The 15114-nt window shown below is 45.5% G+C and overlaps 1 protein-coding gene across 1 annotated transcript in view; it reads left to right on the forward strand.

Annotated features, from left to right (window-relative positions):
• Positions 1 to 525: 525 nt before the first annotated feature.
• The window catches only part of LOC311518964 (uncharacterized protein), a 34503-nt gene continuing 19914 nt past the window's right edge, over positions 526 to 15114 (forward strand). Inside the window, exons 1-2 of the mRNA XM_084625044.1 lie at positions 526 to 3086; positions 4168 to 4288. The gene's annotated coding sequence lies outside the window, so the exon portion shown is untranslated. The remainder of the gene's footprint in view (positions 3087 to 4167; positions 4289 to 15114) is intronic.

Here is a 15114-nt window from a genome sequence, read left to right on the forward strand (position 1 = left end):
GTCCTTTTTAATCTAAACTTTCAAAAAAACAAGATGTTTTGTCAGTGAACTGCTCCCTGTCTTCTCATTACTTGGAAATGTGCAGCAGTAATAAATTTGAGCCACTTGTGATTTCATGTAAGTTTGCACTTCTAGTGGATCCCAGTGGTCACAGCTTACTATGGAAGATGGAGCTGTGTCAGTGTAATTCTCCTGTAAGATCCAAGGTTCCAGTTTACTATAAAACGAACCCGGCGTCTGGTGAGATTTACATTTGCAAATTGGCCATAGAAGTTATAGGTGGAGCTGGTATTGATGCTTATAGTTAAGGTTGCCCAACACTTCTCATTATTAGTCAGTTGCTTTGAACTTTGCCAAACTTAAACTATTTGGTCTTTAATTTTCCATGTCGGCTGTTTGCTTCAATTTGTTTTGGAAAGCTTCAAGTAAAACCATTCAGCCCTTTCTGAGAAAGCGATTAGAGAAAAAAATAACACTTTTTTGCTCATGTTAATAAAAAAAATCTCATAGCTCTTCTGCTGAGAACCTCTGGGACCTCCTTGCTTTGGAGCAGGGATTTGAACTTCGACAAGGAGGTTACACTGGTGTAATGGATGTGCCTTTTGCTATACTGAGTAGGACTTTCCCTGTATTTGCACCTTTCCTCAATGTGACTGCTTTCTCCTCCTCCTCTTCGATGATGCTTAGATGTCAGAACAGGGGCCATTAAGAACACACGAGAGCCAGTCTCCCTGTCCTCTGTGCCTGGTGCCAGAGCAGCCCCTTCCTGTGTAATCTTAATTCAGTCCCCTTGTGTATATGCATAATGAAACCGTCTTTAATTACATGATCACACAGTATTATTGCCACAGGACCCTAGATATATTCAGTGTATAGGATGGATGGTGCTTTGGGAATGCCCCAGTGGGTCCCTGTCACTTTCTTCTTGCCCCATTCAGCTCTGATATGAGTGTCAGAGATACTCCCCTACCCACAGCAGGATGGAAGAGGAGCATAAATGAGCCCTGACTTCCTTGTTGAGCATTGGCTGCATGCTGCAGTAGCTCAGTGCCGCCTCTTTTTTCCCTCTGATTAGTGTCAGGCTCAACCTAAGTTCTGCTCCCACTGCATAACTGGTCCATAGATGTGGCTGCAGGAGGAGGAGCTGCTGCTTCCAACTTCATAGGCTTATGTGCTGCCAGATCTCCAGTTGTAGGCTTGGGCCACAGCTCTTGGCTATTTCTGCCTTATGGTGATTGGTTTTTTGAATGGATTCTAAACACAATGCTGATAGCACTTCTCTAGTTCTTACTTGCAAAGAATCTCAAAGCACTTTGGAAAAAGGGAATTCTAGTCCTATGACGTAGGTAAATGTCCCCATTTTACAGAGAGAGAAGTTGAGGCGCAACCAAAGGCCGAAGCCTACCCCAAGGTCAGATACTGAACCTCAGCAGCACTGAGGCAGTGTCAGAAAATAAAAACGTCTACACTAGTAGAGATTTTTGACTGTGTTCCAAAGTTTGTGGGTAACAGAACAGCATAGAGAGACTCTGTTCCTTCCATACATACCTTACCTGAGCTGACTTGTATCAGCCCAGGACTGTCACAACAAGAGCTCCATTATACATCCCCAGATCTTTTTTGTATTGCTTAAATAGTCCTGTACCAACTACAGTGTTCTTTTTCATTATGTAAATGTGTTTAGTGATGACGGTCTGCAAATACCACATAAGCCACGTGGATTCTCAAAACAAGACCTAGCATCAAGAATTGTATTGACATTCTGTGGGCCTGACTCCTCATCTAGTGTAAAGTCAATGGAGTTTCACTAGCGTGAGGGGAAACTCAGGCACTATATATGGATTATGGACTAACCCTTTCTGAATGCTCTTAACATGTTTTAGATACTGTTTAAAAATGGGGAAATAATCCCTTCCTACCATATTTCAAAAAGTGTTATGACTTACTGGGCTTTGAATGTAAAGTTGACTCATTTTTGCAAGACAAAGCCAGGGTTTTTCCAATTTTATGCAATAACAATTTGCCTTATTTGTGAGTCATCCCTCTCACCCATGCGGAGACAGCCTGAGGGTTGGCTTGTGCAGCGAGGATGTACCATTTATTCTAAATGGGCTGGCAGAAAAAAAATATCCTTTTACTTGTAAAGTGAGCACATTTGATCCAGAAGCCATTGAGAGACAGTAATCACAGAACGGCCCGAGCTATTTTTACTAGCTCAGATCCAGGAGGCATGGATCCCTCCCCTGGCCTGGCACAGCATTTCATTGTGACCTTGGCCAACAAAGGCACAAATTCTCAAACAGCCTTTACTTTTTGGTTGCCCCTGTTTTTGGTGCCCAATGTTAGATCCCAACATTTGATTTTTCACAATACAAAATGCTGACAACTCCAGATCATTAGGAGCTGCACATTTTCAACTCCTCTGAAAAATCAGACTCTAGGTGTCTAAAATTGGACTCCTACAGTCAAAGTATCACAGGTTACAGATCACTTTTTAAAATGTGTCCATAACCTCGTCGTGCCGCAGTTCCTTCTTCTGGGCATAATGCTGCCTACCTAGCAGCAGTGTTATGAGGCTAAATTCATTAGTGTTTGTAAATCACTTTACGGTGCTATAAAAGTTGCAATATGTTATACTATAACTAATGTAACACCCTAAATGTGACTCCAAGCAAAAGGAAAGGAGTAATCCAAATGTATTTGGTGCTCTGATGCTTAGCAAATACAGCCTGTATTTTGTAAATCATAATATGTTTGTATTAGTACAGAAATTCAGGAGAGCTTCTTTGGGTTCAAAAGCATTATGGATATATTTTGTGTGTGTCAGTGCGTGTCACAGGATGACTAATGAGATTAATAGCAGAGTAAATACATTTGATAGTTGTAAATGATGAAGCAGTTTACCTGGAACTATAACAGAATTTTAATTCTCGTAGGGCAGCTGCAGGTTTTACTCATGCAAATCCTTTCCTCCTTAAGGAGAATTCATTTGTGACTACAATTACAAAGCTTACTGCCTGTGTGGTGGTTACTGCTGAAGACCCTGGACAGCCCTGTCCCCTGGTGGAGACGCATGTGCACTGCAGGTATTTATGCCAGATGTTTTTTTTTATCAACAGTCATAAAGGATGGACGTATTCACAGACTATTATTTCCAAGTTTGAGTCAAGAATTTAAAAGTCCAGTAGAAATCAAGGGAAGAGGAGGGGTGTGACTGTATATATAAAATGTGCAGTGTTAACTTTTTGTGTGCCACCAGGGTAGGTCCAATGATTTCACTCTAGTTATAGTGTAGCACAGTGGTTTTCAACTGTTTTTCATTTGTGGACCCCTACAAAAATTCGAATGGAGGTACGGACCTCTTTGAAAATTCAACCTGTGGCCCATGGTCCCTAGCATAGAAGCCTTAGACTAAAAACCAGCTGAACAGAATTCAACTATAAACATTGCACATGCTCGGCAGGGCATTTGATGCAGCATAAGAAAGTGTGCTAAACTGTGGACTTCTATGGTAAACTTCTGGGTTTTGACCTTTAGATGGGTCTGATTTTGATCAGAAAAATGAAATACCTTTTCTGGGATCTGAAACTTTATTTTCATAGTCACCTTTTGTGGATCCCTTAGACATAGTCTGTGGACCCCAGGTTGAAAGCCACTGGCGTTGCACATAGTGCAGTTGTGGGCAACCTGTGGCCCGCGGACCACACGCGGCCTGTCAGGGTAATCCACTGGTGGACAGCGAGACAGTTTGTTTACACTGACCATCTGCAGGCACAGCCACCTGCAGCTCCCAGTGGCCGCAGTTCGCCATTCCCGGCCAATGGGAGCTGTGGGAAGCGGCACAGGCTGCAAGGACGTGCTGGCCGATGCTTCCTGCAGCACCCATTGGCTGGGAACAGCGAATCGCGGCCACTGGGAGCTGCGGGCAGCTGTGCCTGCGGATAGTCAGTGTAAACAAACTGTCTCGTGGCCCTCCAGCAGATTACCCTGACAGGCCGCAGATTGCCCACGACTGACATAGTGGATACATATAGTCATGTAAGTGCTCCTTCAAAGTATCCAAACTATACATCAGGGAGAAAGTAAAGGCTAATGAGAGCAAACTGTCTTCCTAAGGTTTGAACGATTTTCATGCAAGGATAATATTAGGCGTTTGATGTCTCTTAGACCCAAATAATCCCCTCCACGTGCACAAGTAGTATGAAGCTGAAGAGCACATGCCCTTAAATCATTTTAGATGGGGACTTCCTTCTACTTGTAAATCCTGGATGCAGCCCTGCTATTGAAGGTGAGAGCATGGAGATTAAAAGAACAAGCTACTCTGATTCTAAAATCTCCTATTAGATATTAATGCTCATAACATTTGATCATAAGTGAAATGTAATATAATAATTGAAAAAGTAACACAGGAGTTTGCCTCTGTCATTAACCTGTGGAAATTGGATCTATTTCTAATGTGAAATGCTTTGCATCAATTAGGCACATTGTGAAATGGCTCAGAGCAGAGATACATGGAAAAATAAATAAGGCGAGTTACAATGAGCTGGTTTATTTTTCTGCTGAACTAGCTGTCGGTCGTGTGATCATATATGTGTCCCCCTGCATTAAAGACAAAACTTTATCAACTATAGAAACAACTGTAGGCAAAGCCTCTTGTGAATTCAGGTTATTACAGTCATGATTAGAGCAAGAGCTGGTACATTTTAACATCTGCAGCTGAGCCCTAGACTTTTCCATAAACCTCCTGGGCTTCATGGGGACAAGAACTTGTCTGTCTTCTTTGTCTTTAACACCTTGTCTATTTCTGGATTATATTCAGGGAAGTCACTTGTTTCGTAAGAGCTCCCTGGAAATAGGGAATGCTCCCCTCAGGGGCAAAGTTTGCCAAAGGCCTGGGGGAAAGCAGAACAGGATGATACTTTAATTAAGGTTTCCTGGATGGCTTTACTTGTGTATTTAAAAAGTTACTTACTGGCTAGACTGGAGAGGAGTTGCGGCCAGTGCAGACACAGCCTGGTGTCCTCCTGACTGGGTTTCCTCCTCCTTCCCCCCCCCCCCCCCCCGGCTTGCTAAACAAGGAACTCAAGCAGACCAAAAGTGGCCTTTAGCAGCTCAGGCTGCTCTATTTATAGTCACAGCCCCTCTTGCTAGAGACTGGCTCTGAGCCTTTGCAGCATTGAGTCTGTAACACTCAAGCACGTTCTAAATAAAATCGTAACTGGTATCAGAGATGAAAGGCACAGGGCCAAATTCTCTCTGGCACAGCACATACACATGTGCCAGAAAACCTCCGCCCAGCCCCAGATCATGGAGCAAAAGTTAGCAACCTAATTTCTGGCCCTTTTGAAATCCTATGGCTCTACAGCAGAGGGCTTAATTTATTAAATGTACCTGAGTGGCCACTATCCATGGTTCCCCGTGCAAATTATTCCTACTCTTAGTAGGATCACATCACAGAAGGGGAACTTTTTCTGGCATGATCTCAGCCATACCCACGTGGCTTTTCCTGGGTCTGGACCACGTTATCAGCTAGTATACATCAGCATAGGTTCACTGATAAAAATCAATGGAATTAGCTTGTTTTACACCAGCTGAGGATCTAGCCCTATACATGGAGGATGTATCCTGCCTATTTCTGTGCACTAGTCAGAACTTGGTCCAGAATGCAGATTTTTCTTCATTGAAAAATGTTAATTAGTTCTTAATCATGATTGAATTTTAAACAAAACAGACTTCCACCATCACAAGTGATTATTATATATGTGGCTGCAGTGCGTATAGAGATGTTCAAGCTATTAACTATAACACCACCCTCTCTCCCGTCTGTCCCGCTATAATAGAAAGGCTATATAAGCCAAGAAAAATAGCAGCAACACCAGACCACCCAAAAAGAGAGAAGACGATAATAAGAAAAAAGCAGAGTGGCATGCAGGGCTCAGAGGACTTGCATTGCAATATCAGAATTGCTTGCTGGAGAAAATTATTTATTATTTGCATGGTGGTAGTGCTTGAGGAACCCAAACCGGGAAGAAGATGCTACTGTACTAGGTGCCGTATAAGCACATAACAAGAAGTCATTTCCTGCCACCAAGGAGCTTACACTCTGAGAGGAGAGTCAACAAGTAGGTAGCAGAAAGGTAACTACAATTACTACTAGTAGTGTTCTGATCAGTGGTCACAGCACACCACCTGGTGCATGGGATGAGTGATTGCAAGAGATGGCCCAGCCTGTAGTTCAAGGAGTATTGCAGATATATGGTACATAGGGCATAACACACATTAGCTGATTTCCTGTGATTTGAAGAGGTGTGTTCTGCTGTAGCACAGAAGCAGCAGGGCATGCAGGGTGGAAAGGACAGTGTTGACGGGCCACACCGTGCTCTTTGGCTGTATGAATGACTGTAACTCAGAGCCTCAGCGACAGAGGGATTGGGGAAACAAGGGCATCCTGGAAGTGCAATCAGCATAACAATCTTGGGGGCAGCTGTTCCACTACCTCCCACCACACTTAGGGTTTCCCGGGTTGACTAATAAAAAGGGGATGATGGGGAACAAAGTGAAGAGAGACACTTCTGCTGTTTTGGGACTAAATACAAGAGCTGCAGGTACAGTCTGCCAAAAATGCTCCATTCATCTGCTATAAGTGATGGCCATCAAATTTATTCAAAAATAGATGTGGATTGTTTGGCTAAACTGACTGTATTTCAGAAAAAAAGCAGTTACTAAATCGTGTCCCAGGTATTCATCATTGTAATAAAGTTGTCTAATTGAAAAAGTCCATAGTGACAAACTGACAGGAAGTTCATTGACCTAATAGTTGTTTTAGAATTAGTTAGCCTGCAGTTTCTTACCCTCATGCTGTAACTGTTATATTTTGAATATATTCTCTGAAAGAAGATGTGTGCTCGTTAGACTAGTGTTTCTCAACTAGGGGACCGGGGCCCTCTGAGGGACTGTGAGCAGGTTTCTGGGGGTCCTCCAAGTAGGGCCAGCGTTAAATCGTTAGAAAGCTGAAGGCCCACTGCATGGGGCTGAAGTCCAGGTCCCTGAGCCCCGCCACCTGGGGCTGAAGCCAAAGCCTGAGCAACTTAGCTTTGTGGGGTCCCCTGTGGCATGAGGCTCCAGGCAATTGCCCTGCTTGCCCTTAATGCCAGCCCTGGCTTTTATATGCAGAAAACCAGTTGTTGTGATACAAGTGGGCCATGGAGTTTTTATATAATGTTGGGTGGACCTGCCTAATCTCAAAGTTGAAGTTGCTCTCCATTCTGTTTACTGGGCAGCCGTGTCTGGAATCTTTCTATGACCTGGATATTTTGTAGTATCAAACACAGACCCTAAAAGCTTGTGCAAGAGCCAGCTGTTTTTTTTGGACAGGCACTTAATTTGGTTAATCGAGCAAGCTGGGAGATCGTGTTGTGTGACGTAAAGGAGATGCAGAGCTGGGTGTGTCATCTGCATGCTGCTGGCCTGTGTTCTCATCTGCACTTCCAGTGGCTTCATGTTTAGGTAGGTGCTGAATAATATGTGGTAGAGGATTGAGCCTTGTGTCGGACTCTGGGTGAAAACTTTGGCGCTGGAGAAGTTGTCTGTAATGACTGTCTGAGGTAGGTCTGAGAGGAAGGGCCTGAGAGTATTTCCATTCACCGCTGCAGCTTTGCTGAGGTGGGACAGAAATATTTGGTGATCAATAATATCTAGTGTCACAGACTGGTCAGCAGGATGAATACGGATGTACTTCCCTTTCCTTTAGGCATGAAGTGCTAATCCATCAGAACAAATGCTGTCTCTACCATGCCCTGGCCTGAACTCTGTTTGAGGGGAGTCCTGGACACTGCTAGTTAATAAGTAGCATTGGAGACATTTTTTTGCTAACATCTCAATTATCTTGTTTAGAAAAGGGAGGTTTTTGAAAAGGGAGTATAGGGGAGACAGTCCTAGATGAGGAGGCACTAGATGGGGCCCTGCACAAGATACTACATGATTGGCCTCACAGAAGATAGGGCTGGCCCTGTGTATAGTGATTATAATTCCATATCTTATATGTTCTGATGAAATAAGCAATTGAAAGGCAAAGTGACATTTAGGGAAAACTTGATAATTGCACTTTCTCTGCAGATTCCTCCCCATCTCCAGCCCAGCACAGTGGAGAGGTGACAGAATGCTGGGAATAATTAAGAAAGGGGTAGATAATAGGACAGAAAATATCATGTTGCCTCTATATAAATCCATGGTACACCCACCTCTTGAATACTGTGTGCAGATGTGGTCGCCCCATCTCAAAAAAGATATATTGGAATTGGAAAAGGTTCAGAAAAGGACAGCAAAAATGATTAGGGGTATGAAATGGTTTCTGTATGAAGAGAGATTGATAAGACTGGGACTTTTCAGCTTGGAAAAGAGACGGCTAAGGGGAGATATAGTTGAGGTCTATAAAATCGTGACTGGTGTAAAGAAAGTAGATAAGGAAGTGTTGTATACTACTTCTCATAACACAAGAACTAGGGGGTTACCAAATGAAATTAATAGGCAGCAGGCTTAAAACAAATAAAAGGAAGTATTTCTTCGTACAACACACAGCCAACCTGTGGAACTCCTTGCCAGAGGATGTTGTGAAGACCAAGACCATAACAGGGTTCATAAAAGAACTAAATAAATTCATGGAGGGATAGGTCTATCAATGGCTATTAGCCAGGATGGACCGGAATGGTGTCCCTAGCCTCTGTTTGCCAGAAGCGGGGAATAAGCGGCAGGGGATAGATCACTTGATGATGACCTGTTCTGTTCATTCTCTCTGGGGCACCTGGCACTGGCCACTATCGGAAGACAGGATACTGGGCTAGATGGACCTTTGGTCTGACCCAGTAGGTCCATTCTTATGTTCAGCAATGTTTTCCCATCTCAGAGATGAAAGGCAGCTTTAAACTCAGTGGGCCCCTTCTGAGGAAATGAAAAGACTGCTGAGAAGCTGTCCTAACTCCTGTGGAAGCATATCTACCCCCTGTTACTATGCCTGGCTCTTGTTCCTGTTCATCCAGGCCTGGATAATGCCTGACATGAGATTTGCGTGTCTGCAGTTGGAAATGTTTCCCAGCAGCCAATAAATTGGTAACAGTTGATTTTTAAGGGGCACCTGTAAACAAGTATTAAATATTTTTATTGGCATCTCTAAGTGCACTGCAGACTTATAGGTGCTTTCTGGGGGCCATATTGTACCCACCAGTGGGAAGTACCCACAAGAGAGGCCTAGGAAATTGAGGCTCACCTGGCGCTGGGTTCCCTTCACAAGTATCCTGCAGTGGGGTGAGCAGTTTTAGGCACTCAGACTGCGTGTGAGTTACTGCTGCTTGATGCATTAATTCCCACACGGTTATCTGTGGGGTCTGGAGTGCAGGGAGCAGCTGCCCCCTCTCACTCCAGGGCACAGCCCCTGCAAATCCCTGATGATGGGGCAGAGTTGTTTCAGTGGGTTTGACAGCAGAGGGGAGCATATCATTGATCAGCTGCCTCTCCTTTAGCACTCCCTGGCCTGGATATGCCTGACCTAGCTTCCCTCTGCTCAGGTTATATCAGGGGAGTATCAGGCCCTGTTGGGTGTTAATAACACTTTATTGACATTCCTGTGTGTGAATGCCATTTGGCAGGAACTACTACAGTAATAAGAGGGAATGTCTCCATGTCCCAGGGGTGTATGAGTGGTGCACATCCAGAGAAGTGGCACTTGTTGCTGGAAGTGACTACCTACCTACTGGCCTGTGTGAAATGGGTTGATGGTCTCAGTTCAGTTCTTAATGGATACTCATACTGGCAAAAGTGCACAGATAAGGCAAGGCCCAGTTACTCAGGCTTTGAGCTGGTGGAGTAAATTTCACCCCAGATGGTGAACAAGGCTGTTGGGTTTGGGCCTGCAGGAGAAGGTTACATCTAACTAAAATTTCACTGAAGAATATTTGGAGGGTGGATTTACATTTAGGGCCCAAGTTGAAACTGTTAGCCTCCAGGCCACCTACACTTAGACTATGTCTACACTAGCACTTTTGTCTGTCAGGGGTCTGAAACCCCCCCCCCAATTCATAGCCTCAGTTCATTTTCAGGGACACCTCCATGGAAACACGCCCTTCTCTGTGACCTCACAGATGCACTTCCCCAGTTGCTGTGTAACCAAAGGGCGCTGTGGAGATTTGAGGGGGAGAAGCCCCTCTCCATGGCATCATCCCCTGAAGGCTTAGCTGATTTCCAAATAGAAAGCAGACAAGGAGTTAGTACAGCTGGAAGCTGCTACCACAGCTCCTGTAGCAACCACACTGCTAGAGGGAGGTGAGCCATGTGGAGGTAGCGTCTTTGTCCTCGTATCTGGGGGTGGGAAGGTACCATTCTTTATGGGCCCTAAAAATCCACAGGGTTGGGAGGCTTCTTCCTATCCAAACTCTACAGCCACTTGAATGCCATTGTGCAAAGAATTCCAAGAGTTTTCCTGCCCCTCTGGCATTCTGGACCTTGTTCAGAGTATTCTGCCCTGAACCTCCCAAATGTTCAGTTCCTCTGGAAATGAAGCTGTATGTGTTTTCAATCACCATGAACAGCCGAGCAGCAAGACATAAAACACAGACTCAGGCAAGCACTCCTGTACTAGTTGGGTTTTCTAGGCATATGAAACATTTAACAGGTATTTTCTGCACATAGACTGCATAGGGTTCCAAAGCATTACGTAGCAGTACGTGGCTGGGTGGGTGGAACATTTTGTTGTTTTATTAACTGTAGCACTTCAGGGCACAGTAGTTCAGTCTGTTTATAGCACTGAGCTATTGCTGTTACAAGGATGAGTCAGTCAATAATGGGACAAGGGTATTCCCAGCTGAGGAACTACAGTTGTTTTTACCAAATTCTGAGCTTTTCGTCTCAGTTGCTTGGTTAAGTCTGAAAAGCTCTAGCTGTTTACAGCTCTTCTCTCAGTAGGCAGAGATTGCCCATTCTCATGGATAATTTCTTTGTTCAAGAAACTTTAAAGTCAGAGGGCCTGGTTCTCCTCTGCCTTGCTCTCTGTGTAGGCATTTACAGCAGTGCAAAGTGAATGTAAGAGACTCCCAGATCAGAACTCTTCCCTCAGAATCAGGTCCAGAGTTCTCATAATTCTCCCTGTGTCCCCAACCTCTCTGTCTCTTCTTCACCAAAAACAATTCAATATTAACTGCGTCCTACACATGTTAGAGCATCTGTCTGCATCCACCGTTTGTCTTACACCTAGATTGTAAGCTGGTGGGGGCAAGAACCATCGTCTTGTTCTGTGTCTGTACAGCACCTCGCACAATGGGGTCCTGGTCCATGACAGGCAGCTTCACAATTCAGATAATAAATAACAATAATAACTGAGATGCAGCCAATAAATAGTGTTCCGCTCAACTACATCCTATGCTGGGCTTTCTGTTCAGGCAGGCAGGTGACTCATACATTTTTATTTTGGCAGAGTTCTACAGAGCGTGACTTTGCTGCTTCTATGGTGGGGGTGGGGAGAGGGAGGCTCTCTGCCTCCCTCAGTGCAGTGCACAGATTTAGGTTTGCAGAAGTTCCTTGATTCTGACTGTATCACACCATGTTTTCTGTTGTCTGAGAACCATGGCAATCTCTGGCAGGACGGAAGGGGTTCTCTGGTACAAGAGTGTCTATAGTAGTAGACAGAGTGATCAGCTGCTTCATTAATATTCGCACACCTTAACTTTTTGGATAGGGAGGGTTATCTGTAGGGCTGCATGTCTGTCAGGGCAGTCATGGAATTCACGGATTCCGTGACTTTCTGCAACCTCCATGATGCCTGCAGCAGCCAGTATGGCTGACCCCAGGGCCAGCTGCTCAGGTGGCCCCAGAGACTGTCACACCAGCTGCTGCTGAAGCAGCTCTGCAGCCAGTCACTCAAGCTACCCCGCAGCCAGCCACACCAGCTGCTGCTGGAGCTGCCCGGGACCAGCCACACCAGCTGCTGCTTGGGTAGCCCTGGGCAGCAGCAGGTGCAGCTGGCCCCGGGGACTGCCTGAGCAGTGGTCCCAGGGATGGCAGGAGCAGCCACAGCTCAGTGGCCCCTGGCAGTGGTCTTAGGGGCAGCCAGAGCACTGGCGGGAGGGCAGCCCTGGGGACGGCCTTAACAGCCGCTGCTCGGCGGCCCCTGGCAGCTGGTGCTACTGGCCCTGCCCTCCCCCCGAGCAGCAGCCCCCCCAGCTAAGATTTAGTCAGGGGTATTTATAGTACAAGTCATGGACAGGTCACGGGCAATAAACAAAAATTCATGGTCTGTGACCTGTCCATGACTTTTATTAAAAATACCCTTGACTAAATCGTAGCCTTAGTCATCTGTAAGTCAGAATTTGGCAGGGCCCAAAGGGCTTTTGAGGGAGGTGCCCGCAGGTTTGTTTCTCCTTGTCTTGTGATTGGGAGAGGCTGGATTTCCATCTGGAGGAGGAAGTGGTCTGACCTGGAATTGGGGGTGGGAGCAGAACTTGCATTTTTTTTATGTCAACTTCCAGCTCCAGGATCCAGCCTAGCATATGGCCAGGTTTGAGTGTGGGTCTGGAGATTACTCATGAAGACTGTGAGCTAGAGTTTGAACAGGTTTTGGGCTATCGTATTGGGAGCACTCCACTAGGAAAAACTATCTGCGCTCCCTTAGGTGAAGTCTTTTCTTTTCCCTCCTTTAATTTGGAGGTTTTAGATTACTAATCATGTCTTTCTACATGTTTTCTAATCTACTTACATATTGTTTACAAATAAACATTTTCTAAGTATGATTCTGATGATTTTCATACCTGGCCTTCAGCTTCTCACAGGATAACTGCTGCCCTGTTCTCCTCTTCCCCAGAGAACAACAACAGACCCACAAAGGTGGAGTCTTGTTTAAATTTTAAAAAGTTCTAGCAATCCCATTGGCTCTTTTGGTCAGGTGCCCACTCCCTTTCTTTTACCTGTGCAGGGAGACTTTTTTAACCCTTTACAGGTAAAACAAGCAGAGAACAGCCACCAAGAGGGACTTTATAGCTAACTGGCTGTCCATAAAATGGAGCTCCCCCCTCCCTTCATTTATCACATCCCCATTTGAACCCATTGCTACCTGCTCGCTACTACATCTATCAATGAAAGTAGCGTTCCTTGTAGCAGTCACATCGGCACACAGAGTGCGTGAGAAAGGGCCCTGATGTCCCATCCACCTTACACTGTATTCTTTAATGACAAGGTGAATCATAGAATATCAGGGTTGGAAGGGACCTCAGGAGGTCATCTAGTCCAACCCCCTGCTCAAAGCAGGACCAATCGCCAATTTTTGCCTCCGATCCCTAAATGGCCCCCTCAGGGATTGAACTCACAACCCTGGGTTTAGCAGGTTAATGCTCAAACCACTGAGCTGTCCCTCCCCGGGTGTGGTGATTTTGAGACCACACCCAAAATGATGTCAACATTCCATATCAACCAACCCATACATCTCTCTGCGTTCTACCCTAAACCGCATGAATCTGCTCAGGAATCCGTACTCCACACATTAGAGTTTAGACGAGCAATAGCATTCTACCTAGATAGAACAAAATCGTTCCGTAAGTCACCAAGACTTTTCATATCCACTATGGAATGATGAAAAGGCATGGCCATCTCAAAACAGAGATTGTCTAAATGGATTGCAAATTGCATAAGAATGTGCTATCAACAACAAAATAGAGAGCCCCCACAAGGGGTTAGAGCCCATTCAACTAGAGCCATTTCCACCTTGACCGCATTTTTACATATTGTACCAATCACAGAGATATGCAAGCCTGCAGCCTGGGCATCAGTACACACATTCACAAACCATTATGCAATCACAAATGATTCTAAAGCAGACACAATACTAGGTCTGCCGGTACTATCCTCTACTATTCAATCAACTCCGGAACCCAACCTACCTTAATGGGGTACTGCTCTAGAGTCACCTAAAGTGAGCACCCACAGGGACAACACTCAATGACGAAGAGAGGGTTACTCACCTTGTGCAGTACCTGAGGTTCTTTGAGATGTGTGTCCCTATGGCTGTTCCACCCACCCTCCTCCCCTCTACTCCAGAGTTCTGTAGAGGAGCTTCATGGTAGAGAAGGAATTGGGGGGGGGGAATTGGGGGAAGGCGCAAGTGCTAACGGCACACAAGGCACCTATTGCGCATGCGCATCCTGACCAGGCAGTGCTACCAAAAGTCTCTGATCAGCGGTGCTGGGACACACCTACATGTAAAGTGGAGCACCCACAGGGACACACATTTCAAAGAACCTCAGTTACTGCACAAGGTGAGTAATCCTCTCTTCTCATAGCCCCAACGTGGCTCCATCGGCACTGGTTTGCCACACTGCTAGGCCTTTCCGTAGCAACTCCGATACCATGCCCTCTACTCGTGGACCTGATCTCCCAGGACCACAATCAGCTGCTTCACCCATACCTCAGTGCCCTCCACCTGATGGCCTGGAAGCTCCATGGCTAAATACTATGGAGTTGGCCTGCTCAGAGCCGGTATGCCAGGTCCTTAGGTAGCAGGAAACCCTTTACCAGGGCTACTTACCTCTCCAAATGGAAGCGGTTCTCCATTTGGGCATCCCAGTGCAGAGTCTCATCCACACAGTTGTCACTGCAGGCTGTTCTTGAGTATTTGTTACACATGAAACAACAAGGTTTAGTGATTTCATCAATTAAGGTTCACCTTGCAGCGATTTCAGCATTCCACCTCCGAGTGCATAAACAATCCCTTTTTTTGCACAAGATGTCCATTTGTTTCCTCAAAGGCATAGAAAGACTATACCAGATGGGAACCCATGCCCCTGTGGGACCTAAACCTGGTTTTATCAAAACTTATGGGCCCGCCGTTTGAGCCACTGGTGATGTGCCACTTGTCATACCTTTCCTGGAAGGTGGCCTGTCTGGTGGCTATGACTTCGGCCAGGAGGTCACTCCCATACATGATCTTCAAGGATAAGGTGCAGCTGCACCTCACCATGTTTTCCTCCCAAAGATGGCTTAGCAGTTTCACAGTAATCAGACAATCTTCCTGCCAGTTTATACCCAAAACCACACGTGAACAGGGAAGAGCAATGTCTCCCCACTCTGGACATCAGAAAC

The sequence above is a fragment of the Lepidochelys olivacea genome (assembly GCF_965140295.1).
Source record: "Lepidochelys olivacea isolate rLepOli2 genome assembly, chromosome: 3".
Taxonomy (NCBI): domain Eukaryota; kingdom Metazoa; phylum Chordata; order Testudines; family Cheloniidae; genus Lepidochelys; species Lepidochelys olivacea.